The following is a 23,305-nucleotide window of genomic DNA, read 5'->3' as shown; positions in this document are numbered from 1 at the left end:
TTTTCTTACCTGCAAAATGGGAATAAGAACATGTATGTGACGAAGATAAGATAATTATTTGGAAAATAAAATGAATATTGCATTACAGCCCCTAAAACAGTACCTGCCACATTGCAATTACTCAGGAAATGGTATCAATTTATGATGATAATGATGACACAAGTCTACTAGAATTCTTTTTCTTTATCTCATTTTCAGTTGTTTTTCTCCTTATCTGGGACTGAGATGTGGACTCAGCACATTTTGACCAACCTACTCTTTCCCTGAGCCATGTTCTATTCTTAAATTAAGTATTTTAGAACTGTCTTTACATTTGAGGAATATAGAAATATCTACCCTTCTACCCACTACTGACGATTTCTCTAAATGTGATTGATAACACATGATTGACCCTATCCTATCCTATCAAGAGTATTATACTTTGTGCCTTTAAGGAACTCACACTATATAGATTTTTTTATGGAGTTGTATTAATGTTGCCTCCTTCCTACATTTTAGCATTTTTCCCCATCCTTTCCATTTCTGACTCTTACAGATTTTTCTATGAATGAAAACTGACAAACTTTCAAATGCATGTTCTTTTATCATGATGTTGTTGTAATTCTGATAATATATAAACATTCTGAAGTTTCTTTGTAAAAATATAACCATTCCCTCTGATATTTTATTACCTAGTATGTTTTTAAGGTGTTTTTTGCTCAGATTCAACTACTGTTCTTTTTATTTTTCAGGAGGTAAAAATGTTTTATTATACAGAGTTTAAAAATTTAATCATTTGAAAATTAGACTGATGATCCTCTTGGGTTCACAATATGGGTGAGAGAAAGGCATTAAAGATACTAATGAAATCATGATAATAAGCATAGAATTCTGGAGTCAAGAATAGACTAATGAAAACTAGCGTTGAATAAAAGTTTTGGCAGCAAAAATACCCTCCTTAGTTTATTTCATTATTTTTCATTACTTCTTCAATTAGTCCTAAAAAAAAGACTTGGGGCACTGGGATGGCTCAGTTGGTTGAGCATCTGACTCCGGATTTTGGCTCAGGTCATGATCTCATGGTTTGTGAGATCGAGCCCTGCGTTGGGCTCCATGCTAACAGTGCAGAGCCTGCTTGGGATTCTCTCTTTCCCTGTCTCCCTCTGTCCTTCCCCCACTCTCTGTGTGTCTCTCAATAAATAAATAAATAAACATTTAGAAAAACAGATTTGAAATTAGAAGAAAAAATTGCAAGTGGAAAAAAATTCATTTTAAGTATCCAGTATGGATCATAGTGACTACAATTTACCTTTTTTCCCTGACAGTTATAAGTTATTAAACAGCCCACTTTAATATAGTAATGAAAAACTTGCCCTCAAGAGGTTGAAAATAAGAGCACTCAAGTAACAGGTGTTCTCTTTGAGATTATTCTAAGCATTCAGAATATAGCACTTTAAACATTAATAAAAAGTGTGAGATGATATTTTTGTTGGTGTTGATAATGATGATACAGGTGTTTGATGGGCTTTGGATCTGAAAAGCAGCCAGGATGTTTTGTTAGGTGAACTGGGAGGAGGAAAGGGGATGACGCAGCAGGGTTACAGGTGTGCCAGGCTTTCAGAAAACCTGATCTGTTTACACAACAGATTTACTTATTTGTTAGTTCCAGCAAACATACACTGAGCTCCATTATACCTAAAGCCTGGGTAGGGGGACTGCGAGCATACAGAGGTGAGAGAACATGTTTTTTGCCCTCCCAATGCTTATAGTTGAGAGGCATATACTATACACAAATAAATACCAAGCACTATACTTAATAAATGTTACAAACTAAATGACTAGTCTCAGTAGACAATGGATTCACATTATGATTGGGCTCATGATGGAAGACTTCATGGAGGAGATGCCATTCAAGCTGAAAAAGGGGTTAGATTTCACCATTGGAGATGGATGTGGGTTTGGCGGGAGTGATCCAGGTGTAGCAAAATGGCATCAGAGACACAGTAATGAGCGAGCACAAAATGTGTACAGGGGACAGTGAGTGCTTTAATTTGGACAAAGTATTGCCCATGCTGTAGATTGAATACGCAAAAGTAGCATGAGGGCAAAAGAAGAAAGAACCTTGAATGCCTGACTAAAGAATTTGAATTTCATTAACAGTCGGTTAGTCAGTGACTAACAGTTACAGGGAGCCCTTAAAGACATTTTAGTAGGATCAGAGTGGTGTTTTTGGTAACTTGGTGTCAGTGGCTGAATGGATTGAACAGGGGGAGGCTCAAAGCTGTGGGGTGCCTGGGTGGCTCAATCGGTTAAGCGTCTGACTCTTGATTTCGGCTTAGGTCATGATCTTGCAGTTTGTGGGATCAAGCCCCACTGTGGTATTAGTGCAGAGCCTGCTTGGGATTTTCTCTCACCCTCTCTTTCTGCCCCTCCCCTGCTCTTGCTCTCTCTAGGAAAAAAAATAATAATAATTAGGAGTCTATTATGATGGTCTAGTAGAGCCATGATGAACAGCTGAACTAAAGCAGGAACCGTGGGAATGGGCAGCAGGGGACAGATGGAAGATGTTCTGCAAGTGTGGATTTGGGCTAGAAGAGAGGGAGTTGATAATAACCTGGGTGATGTGGAGAAGCTTAACTCTGTTATCAGTAACAGGAAAAAAAGCTTGGTGAGTAAAGATTCTAAGTAGAGCCAGCTACATAATTTGTGGAGTGTGGTGCAAAGTGGTAGGTAAAGCAGGAGCCTGGTTGGAGGTGGAGAAGTTAATCTTCTCTTCCAAAGGACCTGCTGCTTTATCCCACAGCAGCCATGCAACTCCCTAGTGATTTCAAGCTCCATGTTGAAAAACCCTGTACCTGGATTGGGGGTAGGTAAGAGCTCTTCATTGAGTTGCCTGCCACTTGGTCATAATGCTGCCAGCTTTGGGTGGGGATGACCACAGCCTTGCTCCTCCCAATGTGGCATGGGGTGTGCACCTGACCCTCCCCATGCTCCCACCCAGACCCCGACCAGGAGCAGAGGGCAGTTGTAGGGTATGGCAGATGTAGGGTGTGGGCTCCTCACTCAACTAATGTGACCTGGTTGTAACCCCTGGTCTCAAGGGAGGGGTGAGTAGGTGGTAGGCGGTAGGCCAGATGAGGCTCGGGACATACAGAGCAGGATATATGACCAAGCACCAGTCCTGGGAAGGCAGTGGGAGGGAAGACTGAGTGTGAGCCAAGACTCCAAGGTCTGAGCTCATATGCCACTGTTCCATTGGACTTCAGTTAGCACAAATTCAAAGGTAAAGATTAAGAGTTTCATACAGCACAGCATTAAACCTGAAGCCGGGGGCCCCTATGCAACTGCACCAGTCACATGTCCATGAAACTGGTCCTGAGTCGGAGTCATTTTGAGTATTAGGTGGAGAAGTTGAATTTTATTCCAGCTAGTGTCTACTGCTTCCTTTCAGCTCCATCCTAATTAAATTATGTGCCGTTTTCATTGCCTGGATTGTGCTTTTCTATTTCCGTGCTTTTCATCCTTTCTGCCAGGACTACTCTTTCTCCATATTTTGTCATTCAACTCTTGCTGTGCTTTCTCATAATATAAGAAGGGAGAGCTGATTGCTTATCCTTGAAGAGAAGAGATGGAAAACAAATAAAAATTATACACAAAGTTCTATTTAAGAATGCATTCTACTATATGGGTATAACATATATATATATATGTTAAATAAGAATATAAATAATGATTTTTTAAAATTCACTTTCATTGAATTTCATTTTAGAATAATCTCCACTGAAATAACTACATTTAAATGTGTTTGGCTTCAGAAGGGATTAATTTCATGTGTCTGGAAAACTCAGTGAGGAATATGCTTCCTTCCCTGATGAGCCAGTGCTGACAGACATGGGTCTATGGTCCTGTGATTAAATTGCTGAGATTTGCTTAAAAGGCAGATGTTGATCCCACCCCACCACTAGTCTTAAAAGGAGTTTTATGAATTCTTATTTCAGCCTTGCACAGTGTTTTAAAAATTCCCCTAAGCCCACAAACATGTTCACTAGCCCAGAACCAGAATTGATTTTGCTCTTGAAGCAGGAAACATTTGCTGTTTCAGCCCCTTTTCCTGACAGACACATGATCATGATAAACAGAGTGACAAATTGCATTTGCTGCTCTTACATGAGGATAGATTACAGAGAAGTACAGTTCCTACAGAATCATGGGGAGGTAATTTAAGGTTAACTTAATTTTTTCCCAGCCCATAAGCTAAATGTTTACTAATCTGACCAATATATTTTGGTTCCTGAGGTTTGGGTCACCTGTTTATTTACAAGGCTGGCTTAATTTGGAAGTTAGTGTTCCATGTTTAATATAGTGTTGAAAAGTCATATGAAGCTTTCCTCTGAAATAGCTTTGAGTTGTTTTACAGGAAAGTCAACAAGATCCTTGACGTCCACTACTTGCTACTTTAGTTACTTATTTTAAGGGTGGTGTTTTGCAGTATAACCACATTCTTTTGGAAAGTGGAATTTGAATCATAAAAGAAGCTGTTTAGTCATAAGAGAGTGGGTTGGGCTTCTAATATTTTAGGAGAAACTTTGGTTCCTGGGAATTTATAGGCATTCAGGCTAAATTTATTTTTATTTATTTTGGGGATTAAAATAGTAAAGAAGGTTTCCTGGTATTAAAAAAGGTGTATTTTCTATAATTCCAATGGTTTCTTATTAATTGGTTGGTTTCAACGACTGAATAGTGTGGTTTATACGTTAATGATAAATTATATTTCCTATCATAAAATATAGCTTTAGGTTGTTGCAAATTTAGTACAAGAAATCTTTCTTATCTAAATGAAAAAAATGAGGAACTTTTGAGCTTTTTAAGGGTGTCAGATTTTAAGAATTTAAACATAATGATAGAAGGAAAAGGGATGCTCTTCTGTGGATTAACAATAACTCTATTATTAATGGAGCACTAATTATGAGCCAGGCATTAGGTCATTAGCAAGCATTGTCTCTTTTACACCTCTCAACAATCCCCAGAGGTAGCTATTACCAACACCATTTTACAAAAGGAGAAACTGAGGCTTGAAAGAGTTGAGTAGTTTGCTCAAAGTCACCCAGCTGGCAAATGTGAGAGCTAGGGTTCAAATGGAGATCTTTGGAGAGCCTTATGCCCACCCACCACCCCTCCATGTGACCTCTACAGACCACTAACTATTATATGCACACTCACATCTGTCCCTTTGCCTTCTCCTTTTCTCTGTCAGTTGAAGTCCTCTCAGCCCTCTAGGTCCCTCTTCACGAAGCTCTTGCTAATCCCTGCCCCATCCCACCCAAACTGACATGATTTCTCCCTTCTTTGATCTTCTGTAATGCTTTAATGTGCTTCTTTCTATTTTCATACTATTAGAACCATTTGGATACCATGTGATGTCTTGACTGTGAACTCCTCAAGATCAAGATCATAACTTCTTCATTTCACATTTGCTATGGTAGATCACATAGGGATTAATGCAAATCTGTTCAGCTGAGTAATTATACCCTTCATGTGGTCAGTTCAACCACCCCTAAGCACAGAGTTCAGCCTGTGCAGGCCATATATATAGCTAAACCAGGAGTACATCCTCTGAGCACATCTTTTACTCTTTAGACCTTGTTTTGTAGATTTTTTAAAAATAAGGCTTGTGAAGCCCAGATAACTGGTTAATTACTTGAATTGCTTGTCTGCATTAATCAAATCTTCATATTAATTGCTGCACCCCTGTCTCCCCACCCTCTTTGTTTTTGTTTGTTCATTTTAAAAATTTTACTTTATTCCATGTGGAAACTATGGAGAAAGCAGAATGCCACTAACCAAACACTTAAACTAGCAACAGCCCACTGCCAGCTTCTTCTAGGCAAAAGCAGAGGATGGAGCATGACTGTTCTGGCTAACTGAATTTTCTAGTTTTCTCATGATTACCCCATTGATGCAGTGTAACTTCTTGAAGGTAAAACACTCCTTCCAGCATAAGATCTTGCAAATGTTAGAATTTTTCTCTGAAGATCTTTTCAGACATGAGAGATTACATTGACCAACCTTGCAATTATTTATTTTTCAGGAACATTGCACTTTCAAGTTTATTGATTACATTTCTTATGTTTCACATACTCTCAAAAGATCTCAAAAAATTCAGTTTCTGAGATGGTTACATTTATGAACTACTCATTCCAAGATGTAGCTATTAGATGTCCATGTGGCATGTCCAAGTGAGAGCCATCTCTTTCCCTTCTGTTCCCTATAGTTATCCCCTATAAGCGGGGCTGGTTGCTACACCTCTCCCCCATGCCTCCTCCCAGCTGAAGTGATGAGGTCTCTAATGGTAAACAATACAACTACTCTCGTTATGTAGAAATGAACCTACATCTGAAGAGGGTGCAACTACCAGAACCTGAGAGAGAGTTAAAGCTATGGGAGAGGGGCCGCCCAGCCAGAGCTATGGCCTGAGGGAGAGGAACTCAGCCACTGATGAACATGACCTGGATGAGAGGGAGCCAGGAAATGTTACCCTCTTCACACCCTCTTCTCCTGTCAATGTCACTCATTGGTTGAACCCAGGGTTGGTTGAAACCAAGAAGGCAAAGGAAGCCTTCCCTGGCAAAGCAGTTCATTGGAGTCAGCCTCCTGGCACAGAACAGAGTAGCGCAGAGCAAGAGCATTTGGAGAGCCAAATGGGGACTATCCAGAGTCACCAGGATGTTAGTTTACTCACCAGGAATGTAAGTGTGTGTAGAGACCAAGTCAAGTAGGAATATCCATCTTTGATTTGAACACTGAATTTCACCAGTATATAGAAAATGGTGATTGAAATCTGTTGGAAATGAGTTCAGAATGCCATATTGGTATTTGACTGTCTTGTTCTGTCCAAGTAATTTTGTTTATTCCCAATATGCTATTTTCCAGAAGAAACTCCATAGGAGACAGCCTGGACCAAACACACCTCTAACAGGAAAGAGAGACACTGGTCTAGTTGATGGGACTTTTCCCCGTAAACAATCTGATGAGGCCCATTTATTTGAGAATTGAACTCATCAATTACTAATCATCTTGTGGAAACTGTGAAAGCCATCAGCCTGTAATAGAACATGCTCCAGACTTCGAGATAGGAATCTTGGGTTCTATTCCCAGTTCTACCTTAGTGTTTTCAGTTGTAACATAGGGATAATATGTCCAGACATATCGGCCCCATAGTATTTCAAAAGGATCTAATTATTAAATCAAACATTAGATTTTAATGAGATAACGGGAAAGAATATTCAAAAGGATAAAGTCAGAAACGTAAGACTGTATTCACCTTTTTAAATGCAGAGTCCAGCAGGCTTTAATCACAGGGCCTGGCTCTGGAAATGTCCTTGTGCATGAAAGGAGAACTTTGATTTAAAATATGGTAGTACCTATATTGACTGTATTTTCTTATTTTCCATATTTTTGATGTTCTGGTTTTGGGGGCTCTGATACTGCTCCTCTCAGGGGTAACTAATTCATAGAGCAAAGGACGCCCCTGCAAATGCACCTGTGATGTGCAAACCAACCAACCCAGAATGCACTTTCCCAACAATCTCCTTAATCAAACTCTCATAGGCCAAGCCAAAATTCCTCTGCTTAGGCCAAAGTACTGGACAGCTTACCACCCCCCCCCCCCCCCATAGTCCAGAGCCTACCAAAATTATTCAAACTGTCCAATCCTAAACTGACCCAGAGAACCTACCCTGCCTCCTCCATTCCTTCCTGAGGGAACCCCAATAAAGGCTTTGGACCATGTTCTGCCCTCTCCCTTTCTGCCTCCTGCCTGACCCTGGTCTGTCCCCATGTGTCTCTGCATGGTGTGCCATGCCACCTGTGTTTAGGGATCTGTGAGCATAACCTTCCTCCTTCAAGACAACCATTTCTATGTGTAAGTGTTCTACTGGATTAAAACAAATCACAGGTGTATTTTAGGATAGTACCGTATGTACATAATGCCTTATGCATAGGTAATGATTAACTTAAAATGTAAGGTAATCAAATGCGTTAAATTTACTTTAGACTGTCAGGATTTACTTGTCATAATACATATTCTTCATTTGACGAGCATAATTTTTTTTTTACAACTGATGAATATGCCTATTTTTCTAGTATAATATGTAATCCCATAAGTATGAATTGGGTTTCTGTGCTATAAATTCTCCCATAAAGTCTCCAGATTGACCATTCGTACTTTTATTCTTGAAATCCTAAAGATTTTTTTAAATGACAGTATTTGGGTCTAGTATTTGTAAACTGAAAAAAATTGTCACAGCTGCCATTACAGGGTAAATGAACACTAAATCATGGTGCTTGTAATCAGGCTCTAATAATTTATTAGGCTAGGAGGAATCTATGACACAGTTTTGTTTTAAATGTGTTGACTATTCACCAAATAAAAGATAAGCTTTCCTTATTTTATGTTTTTCTCTTGGGATGTGTTGTTAATTTTATACTATGCATTGTCCTTGCACTCATGCCCCCTATATTTATCAGATTGTTGGAATGTCTAACCTTTACTTTTTTCAATTTAAAGAAATTAGATGTTGCTCCTTTTTCATTTAAATGGCTGTATACAGTTTAGTGAGCTAATAGTTTTTATGGGTATTTGGCAACTTAATGTGCATGATTACATATTTAAAGTTTTAATAACAGCTGTAATGGAATTAAGAACTGTAGGCTTGGGACATTGTGGAAAGATTATTCCAGGGTTGCTAAGGAAACCAGTCTAGGTTTTTCTGCATAAATTCTTCTGGAAAGGTGAAGCTATAATCCCATCTCTAATGGCCACTTTTATGGAGAATCCGCATTTCCCCCTTAGCTGCTGCTGCTTTTTGCTTTTGGAGAACTGCTTAGTGACAGGGTATATGCTTTATGCAACTGTTAAGGCTCGTTCCTTTTTCTGTCTTCAGGTACGTGAGACTGGGGTCAGATTCACCTTATACTTCCTCTCTTTGAGCACTGGCTCTGAAAGCCCAAGGCAGTCATGGCATCTCCTTTTTATCCTAGCCCAGAGATCAGTTGTCACAGAAGCTAGGGAGAGGAGTCAGTGGCAGTGAATGTGTCCAGCACTGACCAAACAGGCTGAGGAACCCAGAACCTCTGGCCAGGAGGCTGATAGCTCAGCTGGGATCCAAGGCATCTTTCCCCTCTCTCTCTGCCATCTATTTCTTAAATGAGGAAACAGAGGAGCAGCTTCTGATCTGGTCCCTTTATTTTTTCCATGCCTGCTGTGACTCCCATTGAATAGCCAGAAATGAACTGGCGCTCAGGGAGTGCCTACTAATTTAAAATGGAAAGGGCAGGACAACATTTTTCCACCTCTGAATTAACCAAATTGAGATGATCTGCTCTGTGAAATTAAAGAACAAAAAGGTCAGCCGGGAAAAGCGGAGCCACTGTCATCGTAAGGGTGTTTTATACTTACGACCTTGGGATTTTTGTTGAAGAAACAACCATTTTATTCTTAGAGATAACCTTGAAGGATCAAGCATTTACGTATGTAGCAATATAACAATATTATTATTGCTATGTATGTAGCAATATAACAACACTTCTTGTAGCAGCTTTGTGACACCGTATAATTTAATGCAAAATTACATGGAAGTCATTTGATGAGAATGATATGGAAACATATGAAGGTATAAAATGAAATAGATGTGCTTTCTCTCCATCAAGTGAAGCTACAGTTTACTTCCACCTCCTCCTTTTATTCTTGACTGTTGCTCTGACCCTCCTCCCTGAATGCTAACTTAGCACCTACTACAGTATCTGGCATATTCACCAAGTAGGTACTTGGTGAATCATGTTTGAATGAATAGAAGAGCCCTTATTGTAGCCTTTATTTTGTCTCAAGAGTGATACACCCTAATGAGACCATTATGTAGTATGAGTGTTTCAACATCAGCACTGTTGACATTTTGGACACTTTGGAATCCCTGGCCTCTAGACACCAGATGCTTGCTCGGGTGTGACAATTAATAATGTCTTTAGATATAGCCAAATGTCGCCTGGAGGCAAAATCCTCCCCCTCCCTTTTGGAAATCATTGATTTAGGACAGTTTGGCAATAAACATGTACTGCCTCTGACTCTTGATTTTGGCTCAGGTCATGATCTTATGGTTTGTGAGTTTGAGCCCCTCACTGGGCTCTGAACTGACAGCACAGAGGATGCTTGGGATTCTCTCTCTCTCTCTCTCTCTCTCTCTCCCTCCTTCTCTCTCTCTCTCTCTCTCCCCCCACCACCTCTCAAAATAAAAATTAAAAAAATAGTCATAACCTCAGATTTAGCAATTCCAGATCATTCCAAGGAAATTTTTATGGGTATTTGTGTATATGAATACTCATGGTAGTGTTATTTATAATAGTGTAAGCTTATTAACCCAAGCATCCAACTAAATGTTTGGATAAATAAATTATTTACATCATAAAATGGAATATTTAATTAGAGGAAGTTGCCCACAAAATATTAAGTGGACAAAGCAAAGCATATTTATAAAACAACAGCATCTCAGTTTTCTTGAAATAATAACAACAACAAAAGCATGAGGTTGAATGAGGGTTGAATTCAGAATGAAACAGACTGAATGTGATTCCCAGTCCCAACCCCTTGAGAGTTACCATATTTTACTTCTGCAATTGTTAGTTTCTGCCGCCCTACAATGGGGATAATGATAACTATCTTAAAAGGTTAATCCTGACAACAATTAAGTGATGTTATATATGCAAAGTGTTTAACATGCTGTTTGTTACATTTGAGGACTCAGTAAAAAGTTCTTGGCATAACGCACGGGGAAAAGCTGGCAGATGATTTGCCAGAACATTAATAGAGGTGGGCTTGTTTTTCTCTTTTGTGTTTTCTTTTATGTATTTTTCAAAACCTTCCACACATGTATTTATGAAGAGAGTAACTATAGTTGCTTTAATGGATACGCCTCACAAACTCAATGGAAACACAACAGGAACTTATTTCTAACTCTTGGGAAGCTCAGCACAGCTCTTGCTGATTGATGGGTAGCTGTCCTCCAAGAGGTCAGTCTTGCCTGCCTGCGCCTCCACACCTGCAGCACAGGGCTTCCAACATGTGGTCGGCAGATGAGGGGAGAGAGAAATGGACAGATGACTGGGGAGAATTTGTGGGTCAGGTCTGGAAGTGGCACACATTATTTCCTGCTGCGATTTTGTTGTCGTTCTAGACTCTAGAACTCGGGTTTGTGGCCATACCTACCTGCAGGGAGGTATAACTCAGCCCCACCCCGGAGTGGATCCCAGCCCAAGAGCCAACCAGTCATGGCATGTGGCTTGAAGCGTAAGACCTTCAGGTGGTGAGCCGTCCTCTCCCGCAGGTCCTCCTGGTGTTCACAGGCTGGAGCTCATGTGCATGATTAATTTCCCACAACAAGATTTGAGAGGAAAAATTAGCTGGGCTTTGGAGAAGGGACCTGGAAGACATGGGAGAGGATCCTTGCTGTTTTAGTTTCCATTGTTAAGAATGGATTGGAGAATAGGACTCTGTAGACAGGAAATTTGCTAAAGAGATTGTTGCCTCTAAGCTTAAAGGTCTGAGGGTTATAAGGGATGGGACTAGACCTGGCTGTATAATTTGTGGACCCAGTGAGAAATCAAAATGGGGTTCTTGACAGAGGTCAGGAAGTCATCCCTCCAGGCTAACCAGCCCCCACCCACGATGAATGGACAACCCCAAAGGACTGCAACCTCTGTGCCAGAACATACATCATACCTGGATCAGGGGTGGGTGAGAGGCCAACACAGAGCTGCTGAATGAACATGTTATGGTACTGTCAGCCTGCAGCGGACACAGCCAGAGCCTTGCTCCACCCCGAGACAGAGCGGGCTTCTGATTCTCGTCATCCCCATGCCCACGCCTCACTGGGAATGGAGGGCAACAGCAGAATGTGGATACCTTCCCATCGCAAACCCCATCTACCTGACCCTGTTATAACCCTGGGTGGAAAGAGGTAGAGGTCATGGGGCCAGGGCAGGGAGCAGGAGTCTGAGAACCCATCAGGAAGCTGGACTGTATGAGCCCCTGGGGCATGCTCCATCAGACTTCATGAACAAAACACAAATTCAACGTAAACTTCAAGTGTGTGTGTAGCGGGCCTTTCTTAGCGTGAGGCTCAGTGTGACTGTACTGGATGCATACCCATAAAGCCATTCCAGGGTGATGTCTATACTATGGTTGAATCTGTAAGAATAATGAGGATTGCAAACTCTCCATGGAAATTTATTATTTTTCAACCTGCCTTCATAACACTACCCATATGACTCTTGCTATTTATTCCATTTTTGGTAATTTAAATTTTGGCTCACCTGTCTTTCTCTCCATTAAACTGTGAGCTCTTTGAGGCCAGATGCTATGACTTTATATCACTCCCTGTGTGTGGCACAGTGCCTAGCATGTAGTAGTTAGGTGCTCCATAAATGCTTGTTATGTGAATAAGTGAGGAAAAGGACAGTCATCGAGAATTCGGTCACTAGGGTAAGTTGCCTAGGTACTAGTACTAGGTTGTAAGGTTATATTAAGAACGGGTTTAGCTGATAATGCTGAGCTAAGCCAATTTATAGGCCAAGGGTCCTTTCATTTTCTTGTACATAGGGATGGGTTGGGTTTCCAGGCCAGGCAGTCAGGTACAAGGCCATTGTGGTCCAGGCTGTGAATGTTAGAGATGTGAAGGCACAGGGAACCAAGCAATTTGTCTATTGCCAATAGAGAAGAGGACTTAGCAAAGTTGGGAGGGTGAGAGCAAGAGAAAGAAAAGGTATCAACTATGACTAGTATAATAGGCCTGGGCCTTTGGGAAAATAGTGATTAGCAAAGGAGATGTATTCTTCTTTTCATATGGCTATATAAATGGCAGTAATGATGTCTTTTAGGCAAGGTAGATTGATTCACTAGGGAGAGTGTAAAAGGTCACACTGGGAGCTCTCTGATAGTCGTTTAAACCAAATTAATGTATATGGAGAGCCCAGCACCAAGCCTTTGATGAAAGCATATGCACCAATACCACTACCATTTCTATTTCCCCCCAAAGAACCACAAGTATTCATGTTTCTCTAGTCTGTACTTGTTTCCAGGGAGCATCCTCTGAGATTGTCAGATTCTTTTTTAAACTCTAGATATTTTTATTTGGATTATCTATTGTTACCCTAGAAAAGAGTCCTTTGAGAAGTATGCAGTTCTTCTAAAGTCATCTGTGACTAGTTGTGCTAAATAGTTAAATGACATTTCTAAAGACAGAGATCACAGTCATAATTGTTAATGCTCTGAAGCTCACTGGAACAATAGTATAAACAAACAAGTTTACCTAGCATATTTCAGAGTCCTCTTAACCATTGGCTTTCCTTTCCTCTGTCCATTTCTTTCTTATGCTTTCCATTTGTTCTTTTCTGGCATTCCACTCCTGTCTTCTTTTTGAATAATTGCTTCCCCTTGCTCCTCCCAACTTCCCTCTCTTTTCCTCCTCCCTTTTCTGTCTCCCCCCAGCCCCCACCCTGACCTTCATCCTGCCTGTCCCCCTTTTCCTTATTCTTTTTCTCTTTTTCCTGTCTTCTGGCCTTCACTGGCATTACTGACCTTAACATAAAATGGATAGAACATGAAAATAAGTACAGTTAAACCTTGGATTGAGAGTAACTTGTTCTGTGACTGTTCTGCAAGGCAAGCAAACATTTCTAATAAATTTTAACTTGATAAACGAGTGATGTCTTGCAATACAAGTAGTACGTGATGCTGAATGTCACATGATCACAACTGAGCCAATCCTTCTTCTCTCTCTCTCTCTCTCTCTCTGTCTCTCTCTCTGTCTGTCTCAAACCTACTTGGGATTGTGGGTGATCCTTTCCCAGGCTCAGATGCTCGGTCTCAGGCCACAGGGTTGGCAGAAATCAGTGATTTCTCGGAACGTTGGAAGGTGTCCACAACTGGCACTAGTGTATTTTTGTCACTTCAAAGCACGTATGGACAGTCCTTTGCTTTTCCATACAAGAGTAAGCTTAGGAATGCTTTGCTTCATTCTAGGTCAGGCTGCCTGCAGATATAGACCCTTTCCTCTGCTGCCTTATTGCCAGTTACATTAAATGTAGTATATGACAAGAGTTTATTGGGGCACCTGGGTGGCTCAGTTGGTTAAGCGTCTGACTTCAGCTCAGGTCATGATCTTGCGGTCCGTGAGTTCGAGCCCTGCGTCGGGCTCTGTGCAGACAGCTCAGAGCCTAGAGCCTATTTCAGATTCTGTGTCTCCCTCTCTCTCTGCCCCTCCCCTGCTCATGCTCTGTCTCTCTCTCTGTCTCAGAAATAAATAAACGTTAAAAAAAATTAAAAAAAAAAGAGTTTATTAATATTGTACTGTAGTCAACATCCATGTGAGTGTATACAATGGCCCCCATGCAGAAAAAGATTCCACTGAGTCAAGGGATAGCAGTGATTCCATTAGTGATAGTGAAAGTTGTCCTACACAATAACCCTCCTTTCTCTTTTCTCCCTCACACCAGTCGTGAAGGTTTTCAAAGGAAAGTGCATGTTAATTTGTTTATTTTTCTTTATATTTTATATTTTCTTTATTATTTTGTATTATATTACAGTATTGTAATCATTTTTACATGAATATTTTTGGGTTATGGAACAAATCCTCTGAGTTTCCATTATTTCTTGTGGGGAAGTCTGCTTTGATATACAAGTGCTTTGGATTACAAGCATGTTTCCAGAATGAATTATGCTCGCAAACCAAGGTTTTACTGTATTTGTTCTGGTTTTTAATTTCCAAATCAAATTGAAAAAAATTTTTTTAATGTTTTTTTAATTTTTGAGAGAGAAACAGAGCATGAGCAGGGGAGGGGCAGAGAGAGAGGGAGACAGAATCCCAAGCAGGCTCCAGGGTCTGAGCTGTCAGCAAAGAGCCCGATGTGGGGCTTGAACCCATGAACCCAGAGATCATAACCTGAGCCGAAGTCAGATGCCTAACCCACTGAGCCACCCAGGCACCCCATCAAATCAAATTTTTAAATCTCATAGGACTCCCTCAGAAAACAACCAGGTTTCCTTTTTTACTTCCATGTGGCCTGTGACTATATCTTTCTTTGTAATTTTAAAATCACATATATGAAATATATTTTTTTAAAACACACAATTTTAATTACATTTCAGACTGCTACCCCATGTGGTCCTTGGTCGTAATTTATTTCATGAGGGTCAATGCCTTGCAATATGAAAAAGACCTTGCCCCTTGAGAGCATTCTAAGTAGAACAAGTGACAGGGAAATTGGTATTTAAATATTTGGTATATAGCTTCCAGGCTTTTATTAAAATCAGAACAATGATAAATATTATTTCTTTGGTGTATCTCTTAGTTTAGTATCCACCAGGAATTTTTTGCAATGGCAACACGGAAGTTCCCATGCTAGCACTTCTCAGGCTGATTGCTTGTTTGAGGTCCTGTCTCTGTTAACCTGAAGTTCTGATGTGAAAGTCTCCTGCAGGGTTCTTTTTTTCCCTTTTGTACACAGAAAAGAAATATTTTCCATCCTTCTGAATCCACCAGGAAGCATGTGGGACTTAATCACCTCTGTTATTATATTGCTTCTCCCCCCGATGTATCAACTCTCTGAAACCTGCTTAGTCACTTGTAAAATTCAGCCACAGGACTTGCTGCTGCCCTTCCGTGACAATCCATCAAAGGGAAAGTTAACCAAACTTTATAAGCTGTGTGGCCCTGTTCCCTAGAGCTGAGGTTTTCTCTTGACTGAAAACCACATTGAACCTTAACGTCTGCATCTTGCTTCATTATTTTTAGCAGAATGTAATGCCTGGCTTGTGTGCGGAAGTGTATTTCTTTTTAATCACTCCAGCTTTATAGAAGATATTTTTTCCCTTCCATTTATTATGAATGCATTTCTAATTCTCAAATTCTCTGTAAATGTACAAAGCTAAAGAATAGGTCAGTTTTTCAAGATTTGAAATAAGAAAACTTGAATAAATGGTTATTAGACTACTTTTTTTTCTCTTTCTTTTCTTGGTTGGCTGTCACCTTTGATAAACCACCATTTGCCAAAGGAGACATGTATTGTAAAATAGCTATAATAATTATTATTACAATAGAAATATTAGTGTGTCCGTTATTTTTGTTTTCTCTGTAGAAATTCCATCCTTAAGTTTGTTGGTGCATTTGGAACTAAAATTAATGATTCCTCTATTGAAATATTAATTTGAACCTGGCACTTTTACAGAATATCTCATGAATTATGTTATTATCCCTCTTTTTGTAGATTAAGAAGCAAGCCCTGAGGCCTTCTCCTGAGGCCACAGGGCCATAAGTGTCAGAGTCAGGGCGATTATGTTCCTCTATCACTGTTTCTCCCACTCTTGGGATCTGTTAAGACCCAGTAAATAACATCTCTCTTTCCTGCCCTGTGCTGGCTGAGATGAGAGATACGACAAAAGAGGAAGCAGGACATCAAAATATCACATTTGTAACTTGTTGAGCAGATACTGGGGTATGGGCTTGTATTTATAGGCTTATAATACCTCCAGAATTAAGTAGACCTATTCTCCCAGATGCGACAATGCTAGATGCCCACAGTCCTCTCCACATAAGGGCCTATCCTTTTGGAACTTACAGCATTGAGGAACAGAGCAGGGGAATACTTTCTGTGGGCAGCCTGACTCCAGAAGGTTAAGGGGAACAAGAGGCTAGGCTGTGCTTACCCAATTAGTGTCTCTACCATCCTCTGCCTCTATACCTGCCTCTATACCCGCCAATCTCTACCCTGCCTGTATAGGGAAGAGCAAGGAGTGGGTCCAAAGTCTGGAAGGTTAAGGGAAGTCTATCCTCATGGAATCAAGAGAAGGAGGAGGAGTTTTTCCCTCTCTCACATAGGCCATGCCACCTCTCAAATAGATTATTTTACCTGAAACATTGAGGGAACTCTTTTACTGCCTCATCCCCCAACACTCTCCTTCCCCTGTCTAACCTTCCTTAGCCTCAGTTACCCAAGCCAGAAATCTAGGCATCCTCTTTGATTCCTTTTCTTCACCCACCATATTAAATCCATCAGAAAGTTCTTTTGATTTACTTTGTAAAAGCCATCTCAAGTCTTTCTACTTTTTTCTACCTTACTGCCACATCACCAGTCCAAGTCACCATTATATTTCACCTAGATTATTGAATCTGTCTTCTAAACTATCTAATTCTGCTCTTAATCATTTCCACATAGAATGTTTACAAGGCAACAAGGAGTTCATCCTGGGTAGCAGTAGATAGGAGGATGGGGCAAGAGCCATTTTGAAGACAATGGACCATGGAAGGCCTGTGAGCAGGAGAGGGACACAGATGTGGTCTGCTCTGCACTCATCACCCATGAGAACTTGGGCAGATAACCTGCTCTCTGTGGAGCTTGAATCTTCATATGTAACATGAGAGGGCTAGGAAAATGATTTCTAAGATTTTCAGTTCTAAAATTTCATGTTAATTGTGGAAAGGAAGAGGAAAAACCTTACAAAATACTTCTTCCCAAGAGTTGTAAAATTAGTACCTTTTTAGCAAGGTGTGCTTAGTGCTGAATGAGCCTCATGTCCAAGTCACTCAACTATTACCAGTGGCTGCTCCAGTATGTTATAGGGAGTGGCTCAACGCTGCCATCTGACTGCAGGTGTAGACTAGGGGACTTGTAATAGAGCTGTATTTGAGTAGCAACATGTCTTTATATATCTTTGGGAAAGTTGGGTATAAGCCATTCCTTGGTATAGCCATTGGGTGATATCTTTAAGAAAGAAATGATTTCGGTTCAGGTTTGCTTTTGGGTCTTCCCATCAACTGCAGTAGAGGATATAGCCAACTATTATGTCTTAGGATCTGAACCTCTTTGTCTTCAAGTCAAAAAGAAAGTTTTCAGCATAATTATTCCAATCTAAGAACACAAATGAGTCCACATGAACAAGAGAGGCCTTAGACATAGGAATAGTGGGCAAAAAGATATCAGGCAGTGTTCTCTGCTGCACACTAACAACTTTACAATCTATAATTCTACTATTGTAGCTTCATTTCCCTCAATATTTCTGACTTTTCCAACTTTAAGAATCTCCAAATATCTTTGAAAGTCCATCAGCAAATAAGTTAGTTAATAAACACTAGCAGAAGTAAACTACCACAGGGTAAGAACAATAATGGGACCAGGAAAGGTTCATGAATTGAGAAGAGGAAAGGAAAGCTACAAGGGAACCAAAGATGAACTGACTAGCTCAGGTTTGCCAAAGGCAAACCAGGTTTAAGTCATGTCTGCCTGACTTTGATGGGTTAGATATCCTCTGACTTAACTCTTTGATTTTATTATTTTGAAGTTCTGATCTGAATTCTTAAATTATACAAACAAAAAACTTCAGTAGAAAGGAAGCATTGATGATAATATTACAGAGGTCAACTACTTTCTCAACATAATTCCATAAATTACTTAGACGACAACTATAGGATTGCTCGATATTGTAAGGTTTATAATAAAATCTTCCAAAAATGCATCTTTAAGTGAACTAAATTCAACATTATAGTGGCACAAGGAAAGACTTCTGCCGGTAAAATTTCATCCTTACATTTTATAAGCCTTAAAGCATCAGTGGCCCCTATAATTTGTTTTTTGATTAACATATAGGCCAAGAACTTACATCAACTAGACTAACCAAACCAAAGAAAATTTAATAGCAATAGATAACATTTATTGAGTATGTGTACTAGGCACTGTGCTAAGATGTAGTTATTTATTTATTTATTTATTTTTTTAAACGTTTATTTATTTTTGAGACAGAGAGAGACAGAGCATGAACGGGGGAGGGGCAGAGAGAGAGGGAGACACAGAATCGGAAGCAGGCTCCGGGCTCTGAGCCATCAGCCCAGAGCCCGACGCGGGGCTCGAACTCACAGACCGCAAGATCGTGACCTGAGGTGAAGTCGGCCGCTTAACCGACTGAGCCACCCAGGCACCCCTGTAGTTATCTTATTTAACCCGCACAGAGTTCTATAAGATAGTTACTATTACTTTCCACATTTTACATATGAAGAAACTGGACTTTGAGAGGGTTAGTAACTTGTCCAAGCTTTCACAGCTAGTAAGTGACAGAGCCAGGATGCAAATCCATGTTGTCTGGGTTTTTCTAGACTCTATACTTTTACTACTATGGGAGATATTAGGGATTATACTCATGTTCTGATCACATATTAAAGGTTGTATCAGTCCTGTCTGTGAAAGGAGGCAGCTCCTTGACAGAATATGAAATTTGGGAATGTTATAATGCCTTGCAGAAGCTGTGTTAGCAGTTCACACCTGCTGACGTCAGATGATATCGATTATTTACATGTAGTGATTTTAGCACCTGCACCTGCATCCCAGAGTTTGGGACAAGATACCTCAGGAAACTTCACTGCATGCAATATAACCCCTTAATGCCAGTGCAGGCAAAATAATAATAGTAGTAATAGCTAAAATTTAAAAGGACCTTAGTGTGTTCCAGGCATTGTCTTAAGCATTTTACATATATTAACTCATTTATTACACACAGCAATTTTGTATGATAGGTTAATTATCAATCCATTGTATAATTGAAGAAACTGAGGTATAGAAAGGTTAAGTAACTTCCTAAGATTACATAGCTAATAAGTTGGAGAGCTAGGGTTTGAACCCAGGTTGTTTGGAGCCACAATTTGTTTTTTGTTTTGTTTTGTTTTGTTTTGTTTTGTTTTGTTTTGTTTTGAGAGAGAGAGAGAGAGTGAGATTGTGTGTATAGGCCTTTATCTCATGACTGTGAGATCATGACCAGAGCCAAAATCAAGAGTCAGACGCTCAACTGACTCAGCCACCCAGGTGCCCCCACAATTTGTATTCTTCAGCACAACGACCTGCTGCCCATGTTGTGCTGTATAAACAATGAGTAATGAACTATTTAGCAGCATCTTTTCACAATGCCCTTTACTGAAGTTGTGATACAACTTTGACATGGACTAAACAGTTGATATTTCTAGAAGCTGAGTTGTGAGTGTGCAACATCGATAGTTCCTTTAAAAATGAAAACCTTTCACTTTTCATCACAACTGGTCAGTATCAAAACCTGTTAAGAAAATCTGTTTGTGTCATTAGGAATTAACAGGAGGAAATTGTCAACAAATTTCCCCACACTATTTTAGACATAATCTGCAAGGAAGAGATTGAGTTGTTTTTTGTAGATGAAGAGATAGAGTTGTTTTTCATAGATAAAGTTGTTCTTTATAATTGCATATGTCATTAAAAAAAAATTTTTTTTAACGTTTATTTGTTTCTGAGAGACAGAGTACAAGCTGGGGAGGAGCAGAGAAAGAGACACACACAGAATCGGAAGCAGGCTCCAGGCTCTGAGCTGTTGGCACAGAGCCCGATGCTGGGCTTGAACTCACTAACCGTGAGATCATGACCTGAGCAGAAGCCGGATGCTTAACCGACTGAGCCACCCAGGCGCCTCTTGTCATTTTAAAGTAGGACATGTACACATCTCTGAGAAAAGATCTGGAGCTCCAGAGTATATAAGCAAACAAATTATCCTAGAATAAATTATGCATTTCTCTTTACTGTGAAACTTTTGGAAGCTGTAGGTGAACTGCAAATAAGGCACTGAAGTAATAGCCATGACAGTGATTTATTGGTCCAACAGCTCTTTTCTGTTGGGCCAGAGGGGAAGTTCTTTGCTTTAGTCATGGATTGGTTTGATTGCTGGGGACAGACACCCACTGAAGCAATCAAATATAATAAGTGGGATGAGGGATAACATCCTGGAAATAACATCTAGGGAAATCTCACAGAACTTGAGACAGGAAGTTAAGCAAGCCTTGTGGGGACAAGATTTGTCAAATGGAGAGTTCCTAATGCTCCTAGTCTGAATCCTGTTCCATATTCTGAATGTGGTGGCATATTTGTGTAGCATTTTATGATTTATACAATGCTTTAGTCTATACTATTTCAGTTCATTCTCACTTCTGTGAAAGGTAGAAATCATTACCCCCACTTAGAAGATGAAGAAATTGAGGCTTAGAGAAGTTAAATGGCCCAGAATTTTGGAGCTAAATAAAGACAGGGAATTCAGGACTTTGGCATCATATCCATCATTTTTTGTACTTCCACAAACTTCCTTTATGATCATGATCATGATCACGACAGGTTTAACTCAAGGGAATAATATATCAGGAAATCATACATTGTACTTGCATATCAACTTTCAGATTTTGGAAAATAAAATCAGGATTCTAGCTTCACTTTCTTGGGTCATTTCATCATTTCTATGAAATAGGTTGCACCTGGGAACAGATATTTACAATTCATGATGTGCCTGCTCTTCACAAAGCATAAGCTTTAAGCTTTTGGGAAGCATACTTGATTTATTCTGTGCTTTCCTTCTGCAGAAGTCAACCTTTGCTAATATATTTAAACATAGGCTGAGAAAAAAGTGACCATCCTGTTGAATTTGTGAAAAAGAAGAATGGCAGTGTTAACTTCTGACTCTGTCCTAGTACATTAAATTGAATATAAACTACTGTTTATTACCACTGACAGATCTCTCTATTTTTGTGGAGCTGCATTTAACAACAATATGGGCAGTGGCCGTAAGCACAAATAGCTAACTCTTCAAATTAGCATAGTATGATGAAAAGAGCCCATACTTTAGACCTAGGCATCTCTGAGTCAGCACTCTAGCTCAATTATTGGTAGATTACTTACATCATGTAAATTACTTACCTCCTTTTTTTTTTAATGTTTATTTATGAGAGAGAGAGAGAGAGAGAGAGAGAGAGAATCCCAAGAAGGCTTCACGCTGTCAGTACAGAGCCCAGTGAGGGGCTTGATCCCATGAACTGTGAGATCATGACCTGAGCTGAAACCAAGAGTAAGATGCTTAGCTGACTGAGCCACCCAGGTGCCCCAGTTACTTACCTTCTTTTAGCCTCAGGTTCCTCATGTTCATACTGGGGCCAATAATACTCATAATACTCACTTTGCATGGCTGTTGTGAATGTTATATGTATCTAAAACATCTGGGACAGATACTAGGTCCGTGGTAGGCTCTTGGTACATGATCATCATCATTTTTATTATCTGAAGAATCAGTTTCATAATTACCTTAATTCCTTTATAATTTCAACAGATCACAAGCCTCATTTAGTATCTCTTTTAAAGACTAACTTACACATGCAGTGCTGGAGTAATTGGTATACTTTGTCTACTTGATGCTTGTCTACTGGCTTTGAAGACCAAAACTGAAAGCCAAAGTCATGGACTATTTGCTGGTCTGCTGCCACAAAGCCAGATTGTGTATCATGTAGCTGCTCTGTCTTCAAGGCAAGGTTTTTGTTTTTTGTTTTGTTTTTTTTTTTTTTTAATTTTAGAGAGACAGAGAGGGAGAGAGAGTGAGGGGAAGGGCAGAAGGAGAGAGAGGGGAATAAGCAGATTCCATGCTCAATGTGGAGCCTGACATGAGGCTCAATCCTACAACCCTGGGATCATGACCTGAACCTAAATCAAGAGTTAGAACGCTCAACCAACTGAGCCACCCAGGTGGCCCTCTTCAAGACAAGTGTTAATGTCAGTAGAACCCTGACCTTTCTTCATATACATACATACATACATACATACATACATACATACATACATACCTACACTTAGCACTGCAGGGTTTGGCTAATATCTTTTTTTTTTAACTTTTTTTTTTTAATGTTTATTTATTTTTGAGAGAGAGAGACAGAGCACAAGTTGGGGAGGGTCAGAGAGAGAGGGAGACACAGAATTCAAAGCAGACTCCAGGTTCTGAGCTGTCGGCACAGAGCCGGACATGGGGCTTGATCTCATAGACTGGGAGATCATGATCTGAGCCGAAGTCAGATACTTAACCATCTGAGCCACCCAAACCCTTTGGGTTTGGCTAATATCTTGAAATTAGTATGAAAGGAGGGCCCAATGGAGAAATGTCTTAAGGAATTCATGCTATTTGTAAGGCATCAGTGTGAATCATCTGCCATGATAGATACTGTCTGTGAGGAAAATAGCTTTGGTTCTCATCAAAAAGTCATTTATTAAATTCTGCTTCAGAAATGTGTACTGAATACCTAATATCAGCTAGGTAGGATTGTAATAGTAAGGCCACATTGCGTGAACCATAACCAGAAATGGTCTTTATGACAGTGTTGGTTACAATCTGTGTCTAAAGGCTTATAATTCATTTGTATGCTGTAAAAGGAAAAAATAAACCATAAAATCTTCCCCTTCAGCATCT

General features: G+C 39.9%; 1 protein-coding gene across 4 annotated transcripts in view; it reads left to right on the top strand.

Moving 5' to 3' along the window:
- PDE11A (phosphodiesterase 11A) overlaps window positions 1-23,305 on the top strand; it is a 411,234-nt gene that overhangs the window by 41,549 nt on the left and 346,380 nt on the right. The gene's annotated exons all lie outside the window — the stretch shown is intronic.

This window comes from Panthera leo, chromosome C1, assembly GCF_018350215.1.
Source record: "Panthera leo isolate Ple1 chromosome C1, P.leo_Ple1_pat1.1, whole genome shotgun sequence".
Lineage (NCBI taxonomy): Eukaryota > Metazoa > Chordata > Mammalia > Carnivora > Felidae > Panthera > Panthera leo.
This window is presented reverse-complemented; position numbering and strand designations above follow the sequence as displayed.